We start from the raw sequence: 12,644 nt of genomic DNA on the forward strand, positions 1-12,644 counted from the left end.
TCATGTCTTAAATCTATTGTTCTCACACACACACAAAAAAAGTGTAACGAAGTCGGTACTTTTATAGGTACCAACTGAAGTCAGTTGTTACCACATAAAATCAAACGGTGCCATAATTTTCTTTGTCTGGTTGCACTCTCAGCACCAGCTCAAGCACTTGGCCGGTAAACAAGTGGCCAAGCACGCAAAACGCACTCAGCGTGACTGCTTATAGGTAATGCTATGATATTTCATGCCAACAAAACAAAAAAGAAGCACTCAAAAGTACAGCAAGGCTCCACTTTTCAAAATTCACTAGTATTATATGTGTACATATATATATATATATATATATATACATACATATAGTCGAGGTTACTGTGGTTTATCCGTTATACAGTGCTCAATACCAGGGTAGAGCGGAATATATATTAGATCAGGAAAAAACACAGAGACTATTTCATCCCGACAAGCCTGTTTCGCAGGTTTCCCTGCTCTTCAGGGGATTTTAGGTTCACTTAAAGTTCACCTCTGTGTTTTTTCCTGACCTAACATATATTCCGCTCAATACCGGGGTAGAGTGGAATATATGTTAGGTCAGGAAAAAACAAAGGGACTATTTCATCCCTACAAGCCTGTTTCGCAGGTTTCCCTGCTCTTCAGGGGATTTGTTTAATAATATAATGTTATTATAAAAGAATCCCCCGAAGAGCAGAGCATTATAATATAATTTTATTATAATATAATCCCCCGAAGAGCAGGGTAACTTGCGAAACAGGCTTGTAGGGATGAAATAGCCCCTGTGTTTTTTCCTGACCTAACATATATTCCACTCTTGAGCACTGGGGATTCTATTATAATAAAATCCCCGGAAGAGCAGGGAAACCTGCGAAACAGGCTTGTAAGGATGAAATAGCCTCTGTATTTTTTCCTGACCTAACGTATGAATATATATACATACACCAAAACATAAGGGGTAGTGGATCAAAAATCTCTTCATTATCAAAATAACCCAACATAGCAAGCTGAACTGTCAACACGCGCACACACACACTAAAGTCCCCTTTGGTGCTCTAAAAAACGTTAACAACCATGTTGCTACAATAATAATAAAAAAGTTAAAAAGTAAAATAATTTTTTCCTGGCTTTCCGCAAATAGCAGATGATGTGCAGTCACATGGCGAGAAGGGGGGGGCAGGCAGAGAGAGGAGCGCGAGGGTAGGAGGGAAAGTGTGAGTAGGTTCCCTCTCTCCTCTCCTAAGTTTATGTCCACAGCTAATCCCGCCTTCTTTCCAGGCTGTTTTGTTGGCTTTTTCGAACCCATATTAAGTAAAAAAATAGACCAAACTTGGTGAAAGGCGAGAAAAGAAATACACTCTAAAGTGGTGACCGAGTAATAGGACTGCGCAAACAGGATGTGACTTAGGGGGCTCATCCTCTCCAAAATGTGTCATGTACTGCACAGGAAGTGATGTCATAAAAACGGCAGCACCCCAAGGCTTCCAGCATCACACAAAATGAATCAATTAAGCATTTGTACACCGTGACATGGTTCGCACACAGAGGCGGAGTTGGCGCGACCTAAAGTTTGCAAATAGTGCAGTTTGTAAATTGAGGTTCCGCTGTACTTACAGAATAAAAACTATATAGATCTCCACAAAATATTCAACTTTATGGCAAAGACTACTTCCCGGCTAACATATTTACACTACCGTCATCTTAAAGCGGAACATTATCACAATTTCAGAAGGGTTAAAACCATTAAAAATCAGTTCCCAGTGGCTTATTTTATTTTTTGAAGTTTTTTTCAAAATTTTACCCATCACGCAATATCCCTAAAAAAAAGCTTCAAAGTGCCTGGTTTTAACCATCGTTATATACACCCGTCCATTTTCCTGTGACGTCACACAGTGATGCCAATACAAACAAACATGGCGGATAGAACAGCAAGCTATAGCGACATTAGCTCGGATTCAGACTCGGATTTCAGCGGCTTAAGCGATTCAACAGATTACGCATGTATTGAAACGGATGGTTGTAGTGTGGAGGCAGGTAGCGAAAACGAAATTGAAGAAGAAACTGAAGCTACTGAGCCATATCGGTTTGAACCGTATGCAAGCGAAACCGACAAACGACACGACAGCCAGCGACACGGGAGAAAGCGAGGAGGAATTCGGCGATCGCTTTCTAACCAAAGATTGGTATGTGTTTGTTTGGCATTAAAGGAAACTAACAACTATGAACTAGGTTTACAGCATATGAAATACATTTGGCAACAACATGCACTTTGAGAGTGCAGACAGCCCATTTCAGGCGCACTAAGAACATATATTGTTCCACGATTTCAGCACTCAGGTTAACCATACCTAAATAGACACAAAATACTGCATTACACAAGACTACCCGAATATACTCGAATGATTGAAAAAAATTAATGTTTTTAAGCTAAATTATTGGTAAACACAGTTTATGTATAATAATTTACGTAAAACCGCAAGTAATGAATAAAGTTTTCATCAATTAATATATTCTGTAGACATACCCTCATCTGCTCTCTTTTCCTGAAAGCTGATCTGTCCAGTTTTGGAGTTGATGTCAGCATCTGCTTTGAGTGTCGCAGGATATCCACACATTCTTGCCATCTCTGTCGCAGCATAGCTTTCGTCGGTAAAGTGTGCGGAACAAACGACTGACCATTTCGTCGGCTTTCCCCACAGCCTCGTATTTTGAACAAATTTCGTCCAATTTCTTGCCACTTTCGCATCTTTGGGCCACTGGTGCAACTTGAATCCGTCCCTGTTCGTGTTGTTACACCCTCCGACAACACACCAACGAAAGTGAGAAAATGGCGGATTGCTTCCCGATGTGACGTCACAACGTGACATCCCACATCACGAGAGCGAATAATAGAAAGGCGTTTAATTCGCCAAAATTCACCCATTTAGAGTTCGGAAATCGTTTAAAAAAATATATGGTCTTTTTTCTGCAACATCAAGGTATATATTGACGCTTACATAGGTCTGGTGATAATGTTCCCCTTTAACGTCTTGGAATTGCGACGTCTATTGTGTAATACAGTACAGTACTTGCCAATGAGTAAGAAAACAAGATAACAACTGGACAGCAAAGCTCAAAGCATGTATCGCTGAAAAGCACATAACAGCACAACCAGTTTTTATTTTTGTGAAGTTTTTGCATTCATAAGAAGTCTGCGTCTCACGAGGTCAAGGAACATGTTCTCACCAAATAGGGAGAAATTAGACGCGCCGACAGTCCAAAACACGAGCGCTCAGCTGGTCACTGTCAGTATTTATGTAACAATCTTTGTACGGAATCTTTTTTTAAATGTGGATGATGTTAATGAAGTATTTGGACTAGGATATATATATATATATATATATATATATATATATATATATATATATATATATATATATATATATATATATACATAGTTCATACATGAGTGCAAAATAACAATCAACGAGCCAATTATTAGCAGTACAATGTCAAGTGGGTTTTGCATATGAATCATACAGAATACTTTGATTTTAAACAGAACACTGTTCACTTGTTACATTGTACAGTTTTTTTCTGATGGATTAAGTACCAAAAGAACCGTATTTTATGAGCTTTTTTACGTATTGAAGCCGCAGCCACCAAATTTTAGAAGAAATAAATATGTTTACATATATAAGCCGCAGACATATACTGGTACGAAATATTTTGTAAATGTTTATTTACATACCTTAATTGTTTCTAAACGGTGTCTGTAACGCGGCAGTAAAACGGCTGATCAAACAAAACGGAAGTCATCGTCATGGACCCGCTAGTTGCAGGAGCTAGCTCTCCAATCAGCTAAACAGACTCAATAACTCCACGGTTTTGATTGATTGATTGATTGATTGATTGATTGATTGATCGAAACTTGTATTAGTAGATTGCACAGTACAGTACATATTCCGTACAATTGACCACTAAATGGTAACACCCGAATAATTTTTTTAACTTGTTTAAGTCGGGGTCCACGTTAATCAATTCATGCTGATGTTTTAGTGAATTTACAAAAATGTAAACAATTCAAAAAGAATGCCGTTGTAAGTTAATAACACTTGTACAGACGCGTGTTAGCATATTCGCTAATGTAACAACGCTAACGATAGCACATAAAAATATGCATGAAAACATACACTCCTACAGACATCACACATGGGAGGGTTTAGCAAGTATGAATTGTTTTAGTTATATTGTATATTTGACAAAAATGCTTGGAGTGATGAATGAAGAATATTTTCAAGCAATAATGGACAAAGAGTAGACAAATTGTACTTATACTTCTGGTTCAAGGCGTAAAAAAGGAAGTACAATTTCACCCCGCCCAGAGACACCTTTTCAGTGTCTCTGTCGGTGTAACATTAAAAATTATTTGTTTAATACAAAACGTAATGGCCGTCATACTTGCCAACCCTCTCGATTTTCCCGGGAGACTCCCGAATTTCAGTGCCCCTCCCGAAAATCTCCCGGGGCAACCATTCTCCCGAATTTCTCCTGATTTCCACCCAGACAACAATATTGGGGGCGTGCCTTAAAGGCACTGCCTGGATATACTCATTCATGAACGGATTATTGATATATATATATATATATATATATATATATATATATATTAGGAGTGTGGGAAAAAATCGATTCGAATTCGAATCGCAATTCTCACTTTGTGCAATTCAGAATCGATTCTCATTTTTTTAAAATCGATTTTTATTTTTTTTATTTTTTTTATTTATTTATTTTTATTTTTTTTATTTTTTTTTTTCATTAATCAATCCAACAAAACAATACACAGCAATACCATAACAATGCAATCCAATTCCAAAACCAAACCCGACCCAGCAACACTCAGAACTGCAATAAACAGAGCAATTGAGAGGAGACACAAACACGACACAGAACAAACCAAAAGTAGTGAAACAAAAATGAATATTATCAACAACAGTATCAATATTAGTTACAATTTCAACATAGCAGTGATTAAAAATCCCTCATTGACATTATCATTAGACATTTATAATAAAAAAAAAAGAACAATAGTGTCACAGTGGCTTACACTTGCATCACATCTCATAAGCTTGACAACACACTGTGTCCAATATTTTCACAAAGATAAAATAAGTCATATTTTTGGTTCATTTAATAGTTAAAACAAATTTACATTATTGCAATCAGTTGATAAAACATTGTCCTTTACAATTATAAAAAGCTTTTTACAAAAATCTACTACTCTGCTTGCATGTCAGCAGACTGGGGTAGATCCTGCTGAAATCTTACGTATCGAATGAATAGAGAATCGTTTTGAATCGGGAAAATATCGTTTTTGAATCGAGAATCGTGTTGAATCGAAAAAAAAATCGATTTTGAATCGAATCGTGATCCCAAGAATCGATATTGAATCAAATCGTGGGACACCCAAAGATTTGCAGCCCTAATATATATATACTGTATATATATAAGAAATACTTGAAAATATATAAACCCCCCGCTACCCACCCCCCCCCATCTGCCGAATTCGGAGGTCTCAAGGTTTGCAAGTATGATGACCATCAGCGAAGAAAAATCCATAAATTAGCCGCACCTTTTTATAAGCCACTGGGTTCAAAGCGTGGGTGAAAAAGTAGCGGCTTATAGTCCGGAAAAAAAAAAGATCTTTGTTTTATAACGATAAATTACAACAAATTGAAGGTGTGAGTCAACACATGCTCGTTCAACCAGCCAACGGCACAATGATTTCTCCTCATGACAAATCTTTACAAGGCATAAATGTTGACGCCAACACTTACTGTACGGCACAGAACCAATGTCTACATTTACTTTTTGTTTATAGCCATTTTGGTTGCATAGAGACTCTGTATTGACCTTTCTACCTCTCTTTCGTTTACAGTTTTTCTCGTACTCTTAATGTACATCTCTTCATCAATTGTCCAACCAAGTGTAAGTGTCTTAAATTCATCCAAGGTATCGTTTCTCCACATTTCCACATGCATATTCTCCGTGTTCCCACATCCAGACACGTGTGTGTGTTTCCTGTGATATTTTAGTGGCCTATAGTGTAAAAGCTGACCTCATTTACAGTATTTGATTCAGATGACTATCTGATTGTACTTGCACTGATTCAAACCACCTTCAAACTGATGTTTCAACTCTGATATCCCCCGCCCCGAGTCAGGCCAAAGTGCGGCTCAGGGGGGGCCACTTTCGGGCTGCGGCTCTTATTCTGAAAATGAAATAAATACGCATTATCAATGAGATATGTAGATAGCTTGCGTTGTCATCTATAACACCAAGCTACATTCCAAAATGGAATAAATACATTTCCTTTTAGTTTTTATCTTTAAAAAAAATTAATTAATAAAAATAAAAAAAATCACATTGTCATTATGGGTCATTATGGGTAATTGTGTGTAGAATTTTGAGGGGAAAAAAATAATTTATTCCATTTTGGAATAACAAAATGTGGAAAAAGTGAATACTTTCCGGATGCACTGTATATTGACTTTAATTCGATTGACTTTGGCATCTTTAATCTACAAACTGTATCAAAGTGGCCCCCAGCATCCTTTCATTTACACGGCCCTTGCTGGAAAAGGTTTGGTCAGCCCCGCCCGAAGTAATAAAAACATGTGTTGCACTCTAACATACATTGGAAGATGTAAGTACATTCCTTTGCTATGTAACAGTATTTGTCTGTTTGTACAGTAAAAAAAAGATCTGTAATATTACTATATTATGATGTATACATTTATTTATGTACATGAACAATGAAGTACTTCTTTGTTTAGAAAATGTATTGAGTAATAAAGTTTTACCCTGCTTATCTGACAAGGCATTGCAGTTATTTATATACATATTCATTATTCCTTAATAATTAACCCTTGTGCAAGCTTAATATTGGCTATACACACTTACTCTTAAAGAGACCTGCTCATGAAAGTTTAATGAGCAGCCATAAATTATTATTATTTTACTTAAATCTTTGTTTTAGGATTTTCTTATTGAGTTCACAACTATATATAAATATATATATATATATATATATATATATATATATATATATATATATATATATATATATATATATATAATCTTGGGCAGTTATATACAACATAGCATATATAACAGATGGCAATATACATAACATGGTATATATATATATATATATTTATATATATATATATATATATATATATATATATATATACCATATACCATGGTACCATATACCATAACATGGTTATATATATGGTATATATAAAACCATGTTTATATATATACATAAAATGGTATATATATATATATATATATATATATATATATATATATATATATATATATATATATATATATATATATATATATATATATATACCATGTTATGTATATTGCCATATGTTATATATGCTATATTGTATATAACTGCCCAAAATCATTTTCGACCCCAAAAGGGACAAGCGGTAGGAAATGGATGGATGGATACATTCCAGCTGTTTAATGGCAATTAGTTTTTTAGTTAACTCATCAAAACCCTGAGAATTATGCATCATAGAGTTTTTGCACCATCTAGTGGTTAGAGAGCGCAATTACACCAAAACCACATTTTCCTCTTTTTTTCCAACTGACGAATGAGATTCATTCAGTTTTCAAGGAAAATGCATAGTAATATATCAGAATAACAGTCTATAAACATTTTTTAGTTATAATGGGAGTCAATAGGGGCGGTCTTAAGAGAAAGAGTGTATACTTTATTTTTTATATCTTTTTTTTAACAATGTAATCAAAAACACAATGTATATTTAAGCAGGGGGAAAAAAACATTCAGCTTCATGTGACTAAAGTTTGTCGTAGCATTGGGCGATACTGCAAATGTTGGTATCATCCGATATTAAGTAAATTCAGATCGAGTACTGCAAGTCACGATACTGAACTTTTACGTCCCTCGCTACATCGCCAGTCAAATATTGCGGGGTCAGAACATTGCATAATTTTTTGGGTTATTTATTTTATTTTATTTTTAAAACATATTTTACATTTTGTTGTCCTAGATTTTGCAACATGTTTAAAAAAAGCTGGCACGAGTGTCAGAAAAGACTGAGAAAGTTGAGGAATGCTCATCAAGCACTTATTTGGAAAATCCCACAGGTGAACAGGCTAATTGGGAACAGGTGGGTGCTATGATTGGGTATAAAAACAAACTTCCATGAAATGCTCAGTCATTCACAAACAAGGATGGGGCGAGGGTTACCACTTTGTGAACACGTGTGAGCAAATTGTTTAAGAACAACATTTCCCTACCAGCTATTGCAAGGAATTTAGTGATTTCACCATCTACGGTCCGTAATATCATCAAAAGGTTCAGAGAATCTGGAGAAATCACTGCACGTAACATTGAATGCCCGTGGCCTTGGATCCCTCAGGCGGTACTGCATCAAAAAGCGACATCAGTGTGTAAAGGATATCACCACATGGGCTCAGGAACACTTCAGAAACCCACTGTCAGTAACTACAGTCGGTCGCTACATCTGTAAGTGCAAGTGAAAACTTTACTATGCAAAGCGAAAGCCATTTATCAACAACACCCAGAAACTTCGCCGGCTTCGCTGGGCCCGAGCTCATCTAAGATGGACTGATGCAAAGTGGAAAAGTGTTCTGTGGTCTGACGAGTCCACATTTCAAATTGCTTTTGGAAGCTGCAAACAAATTGCACTGTTTGTAAATTCATTTAAAAAAGTTAATTTGTGAATTTGTTGAAATTTAAAAGTGCACACATTACTCTCAAAGCTCTAAATAAACTACAACCATTAAAAATCCAAAATATGTTCAAAGATAGGGGTGGAAAATATCATTTGAGGGGTGAATTGAATTAAAAGAAGAATAGTGTTTACATAACTCTTTAAAGGTGTTTGTATATCAGACTCAGTAGAATCAATTGATCGAGGAAATCAATTAATTTAAGCATTGTTTAATTTAAAAACAAGTTTAAAATCATGTATTTGACAGACACAATAAAAAAGAAGGAACCATAGAATATGCTGATGTGTAGTGTGTTTATAAAAAGTAAATTTGATGAAATGGAGTGGATTTGTTATTGTGAGGATCTGTGAATGTTTTTTTTTTTTTTTATATGTATATTGTATAATATATAGTATTATGTATCCGGTGTATTGTTGCAAACATCTGATTGTTATACCCTAGTGATGCAGCAGAACGTTATCAACTCATTTTTTTAAATCTTTTTGAGGTTTCTTTGTTGTTGTTTTTATTATCAATTTTTACAAATGACGATATTGTGTTGAAAATGCTATATTTCTCTTTTGAATTGAGTAGACTATGGAAGAGTATTGTTGCTTTGTTGTGTCCAAAATAAAAATGAAATAAAATAATAAAATTCGACTAATATGTTTATTATATTTACACAGCACACAACTGCATTGTATATTAAGAGGTGTTCTTATGGTGTTATTATAAACTATTCTGCACCACAGTGTGATGCAGTAATTAATGGCTGCAAGCTCAAGTGATGTGAAGTCAAAAAATACAAAAAAGTAATACATTGGAATAATTGTATGGGGAACAATGGATGACATTTTATGAGACTTTATTATTTGCAGAAGCTGGGGAGGAAGTGATAAACTGACAAGCAGTAGGCAAGAAAGCAGTCAAACGTTTTGAAATATCTTGCTCACTGACACTGGAATCTAATTGCACTGGCATAATTTATATTATTATCATTATTCAACAAAGAACGAACAGTAAGAAAATAAATGTATTTCATTTATTTTGTCAATCTTGCACTTCTTCATTATTACCACAAGATGGCAGCAAACACCAGCCAGCGACACACAATTTCACCATTCTAACTTCATCTTTTCTCAACATGCTCTTTTTATTTTACGAACAGATTATGTTTTTTCGGGTAAACATATAAGGAAAACAAAATTTGCTGCTCAAGAACTTATTTAATGTCGTAAAAAGGATGATCAGCTAACAGTCACAGCCCGACCGCGCTGTTCTTCTGTATGGAACGAGCGTGTGATACACATATGTATTACTCTTGAGCGCTACCCAGCGGTTAAATTGAGAACAGCATCTATCAATAGGAGTAAATATTAAAATGAGATGCATTATTCACAAACACTTGACTGTATATAATTATGTAAAACTGGATAAACCACATGTGTATATATATATATATATATATATATATATATATATATATATGGTGGCGACTTGTCCAGGGTGTACCCCGCCTTCCGCCCGATTGTAGCTGAGATAGGCTCCAGCGCCCCCCGCGACCCCAAAGGGAATAAGCGGTAGAAAATGGATGGATGGATGGATATATATATATATATATATATATATATATATATATATATATATATATATATATATGTATATATGTATATATATATATATATATATATATATACATATATATATATATATATATATATATATATATATATATATATATATATATATATATATATATATATATATATATATATATATATGTATGTGTGGGAAAAAAATCACAAGACTATTTATTTATTTATTTATTTTATTTTATTTTATTATTATTATTTATTTTTTTTCCCCACACATACATATATTGCGCTCTACTAAAAAAAATAGTGCTCGATACCGTAGTAGAGCGCAATATATGTATGTGTGGGGAAAAAATCACAAGACTATTTCATCTCTACAGGCCTGTTTCATGAGGGGTTCCCTCAATCATCAGGAGATTTCTGATTTCTGATGATTTCTGAAAATCTCCTGATGATTGAGGGAACCCCTCATGAAACAGGCCTGTAGAGATGAAATAGTCTTGTGATTTTTTTCCCACACATACATATATATATATATAATCTGTTTCGCAGGTTTTTTTTATAATGGGGATTTTATAACGGATAAACCACAGAAACCTCAACTATATAAACATACACACATATATATATATATATATATATATATATATATATATATATATATATATATATGTGTGTATGTTTATATAGTTGAGGTTTCTGTGGTTTATCCGTTATAAAATCCCCATTATAAAAAAAACCTGCGAAACAGGCTTGTAGGGATGATATAGCCTCTGTGTTTTTTCTGACCTAACATATGTATATATATATATATATATATATATATATATATATATATATATATATATATATATATATATATATATATATATATACATATATGTATGTATGTATGTATGTATGTATGTATATATATATATATATATATGTGTGTATGTATGTGTATGTATGTATGTATGTATGTATGTATGTATGTATGTATGTATGTATATATATATATATAAAATTGTATAGTTTCTATATATATATATATATATATATATATATATATATATATATATATATATAAAATTGTATAGTTTCTGCATAACCTTTTCATTTCTATTGTTACTCACATATGACCTAAATTTTACAGTTTGTTACGGGTATGCACAAATAAAATATACAAAGTAGGCTATTTTAGGGACACACCTTGCACACACAACTACGTTTCAGAAAATACTTTATATAATACAGATCTTGGACACGCCGCCCTCCAGTTCTTGTAGAAAATAACTATTTTATAATAATAATAATAGCTAATAGAGCATGTATTTCTCTCAGCACACAGGACCACTAAAACCAAAATTGCCGGCATAATTCAACTTTTTGATATAAAAAGGTGAAACGATGGCGTAAAGCTCACTGGCGTGTGGATGTCGAGAGCAGTCGCATCAGAATGAGAAGACCCGACCCTTTGGTTTGTGTGACGCTGCTTGACTTTACTGTTGGATGAGTCAATGCACTGAGAAATGGCTTCTTTTAAGACTCTATTCCAGCAGTGAGGAAGTTGAGAGATCGGGAGTAACACTCAATGATGGTGTTTAGCTTCTATGGCGCCCTTTCGGTGCCTCCAAACCACCCCACATCCCTTATACATCATCAAGGCCCCTTAGTCCTGAACACTCTAGGCTTTGTTTAGGGCCACAAACACTGGGGGGGGGGGGGGCATGATCATGGCCTGGGCTTTTTGTAAAAAAGTGTCTTTGGTTCAAATCTGTCAGTTATGAGATACAAAGTCATAAAAGTTCAGATAAAAAACAATTTACTGTTAAAGTTCAATGATAAGGTTGGTTAAATCAAATTATGCACACCCCCTTGCAAAAAAATGCAAAACGGATCATTCCTTCTGGTAGCAGCAACCATTCACTTCTGTATCTGATAGCACATAATTGTGGTGTGTTAAAGGAAGCACCACTATATATATATATACATATATATGTACCGTATGTATAGGTCAGGAAAAAACACAGAGGCTATTTCATCCCTACCAGCCTGTTTCACAGGTTTCCCTGCTCTTCAGGGGAGGAAATCCCCTCCAGGATTTTTATTTTATTTTATCACCTGAAGAGCAGGGGAACCTGCGAAACAGGCTGGTAGGGATGAAATAGCCTCTGTGTTTTTTCCTGATCAAACGTATATTCTGCTCTACCCCGGTATTGAGCACTGTATATTTATATATATATATATATACATATATATATATATATATATATATATATATATATATATATATATATATATATATAT

Source organism: Nerophis lumbriciformis, linkage group LG31, assembly GCF_033978685.3.
Source record: "Nerophis lumbriciformis linkage group LG31, RoL_Nlum_v2.1, whole genome shotgun sequence".
NCBI classification, from domain to species: Eukaryota; Metazoa; Chordata; class Actinopteri; order Syngnathiformes; family Syngnathidae; genus Nerophis; species Nerophis lumbriciformis.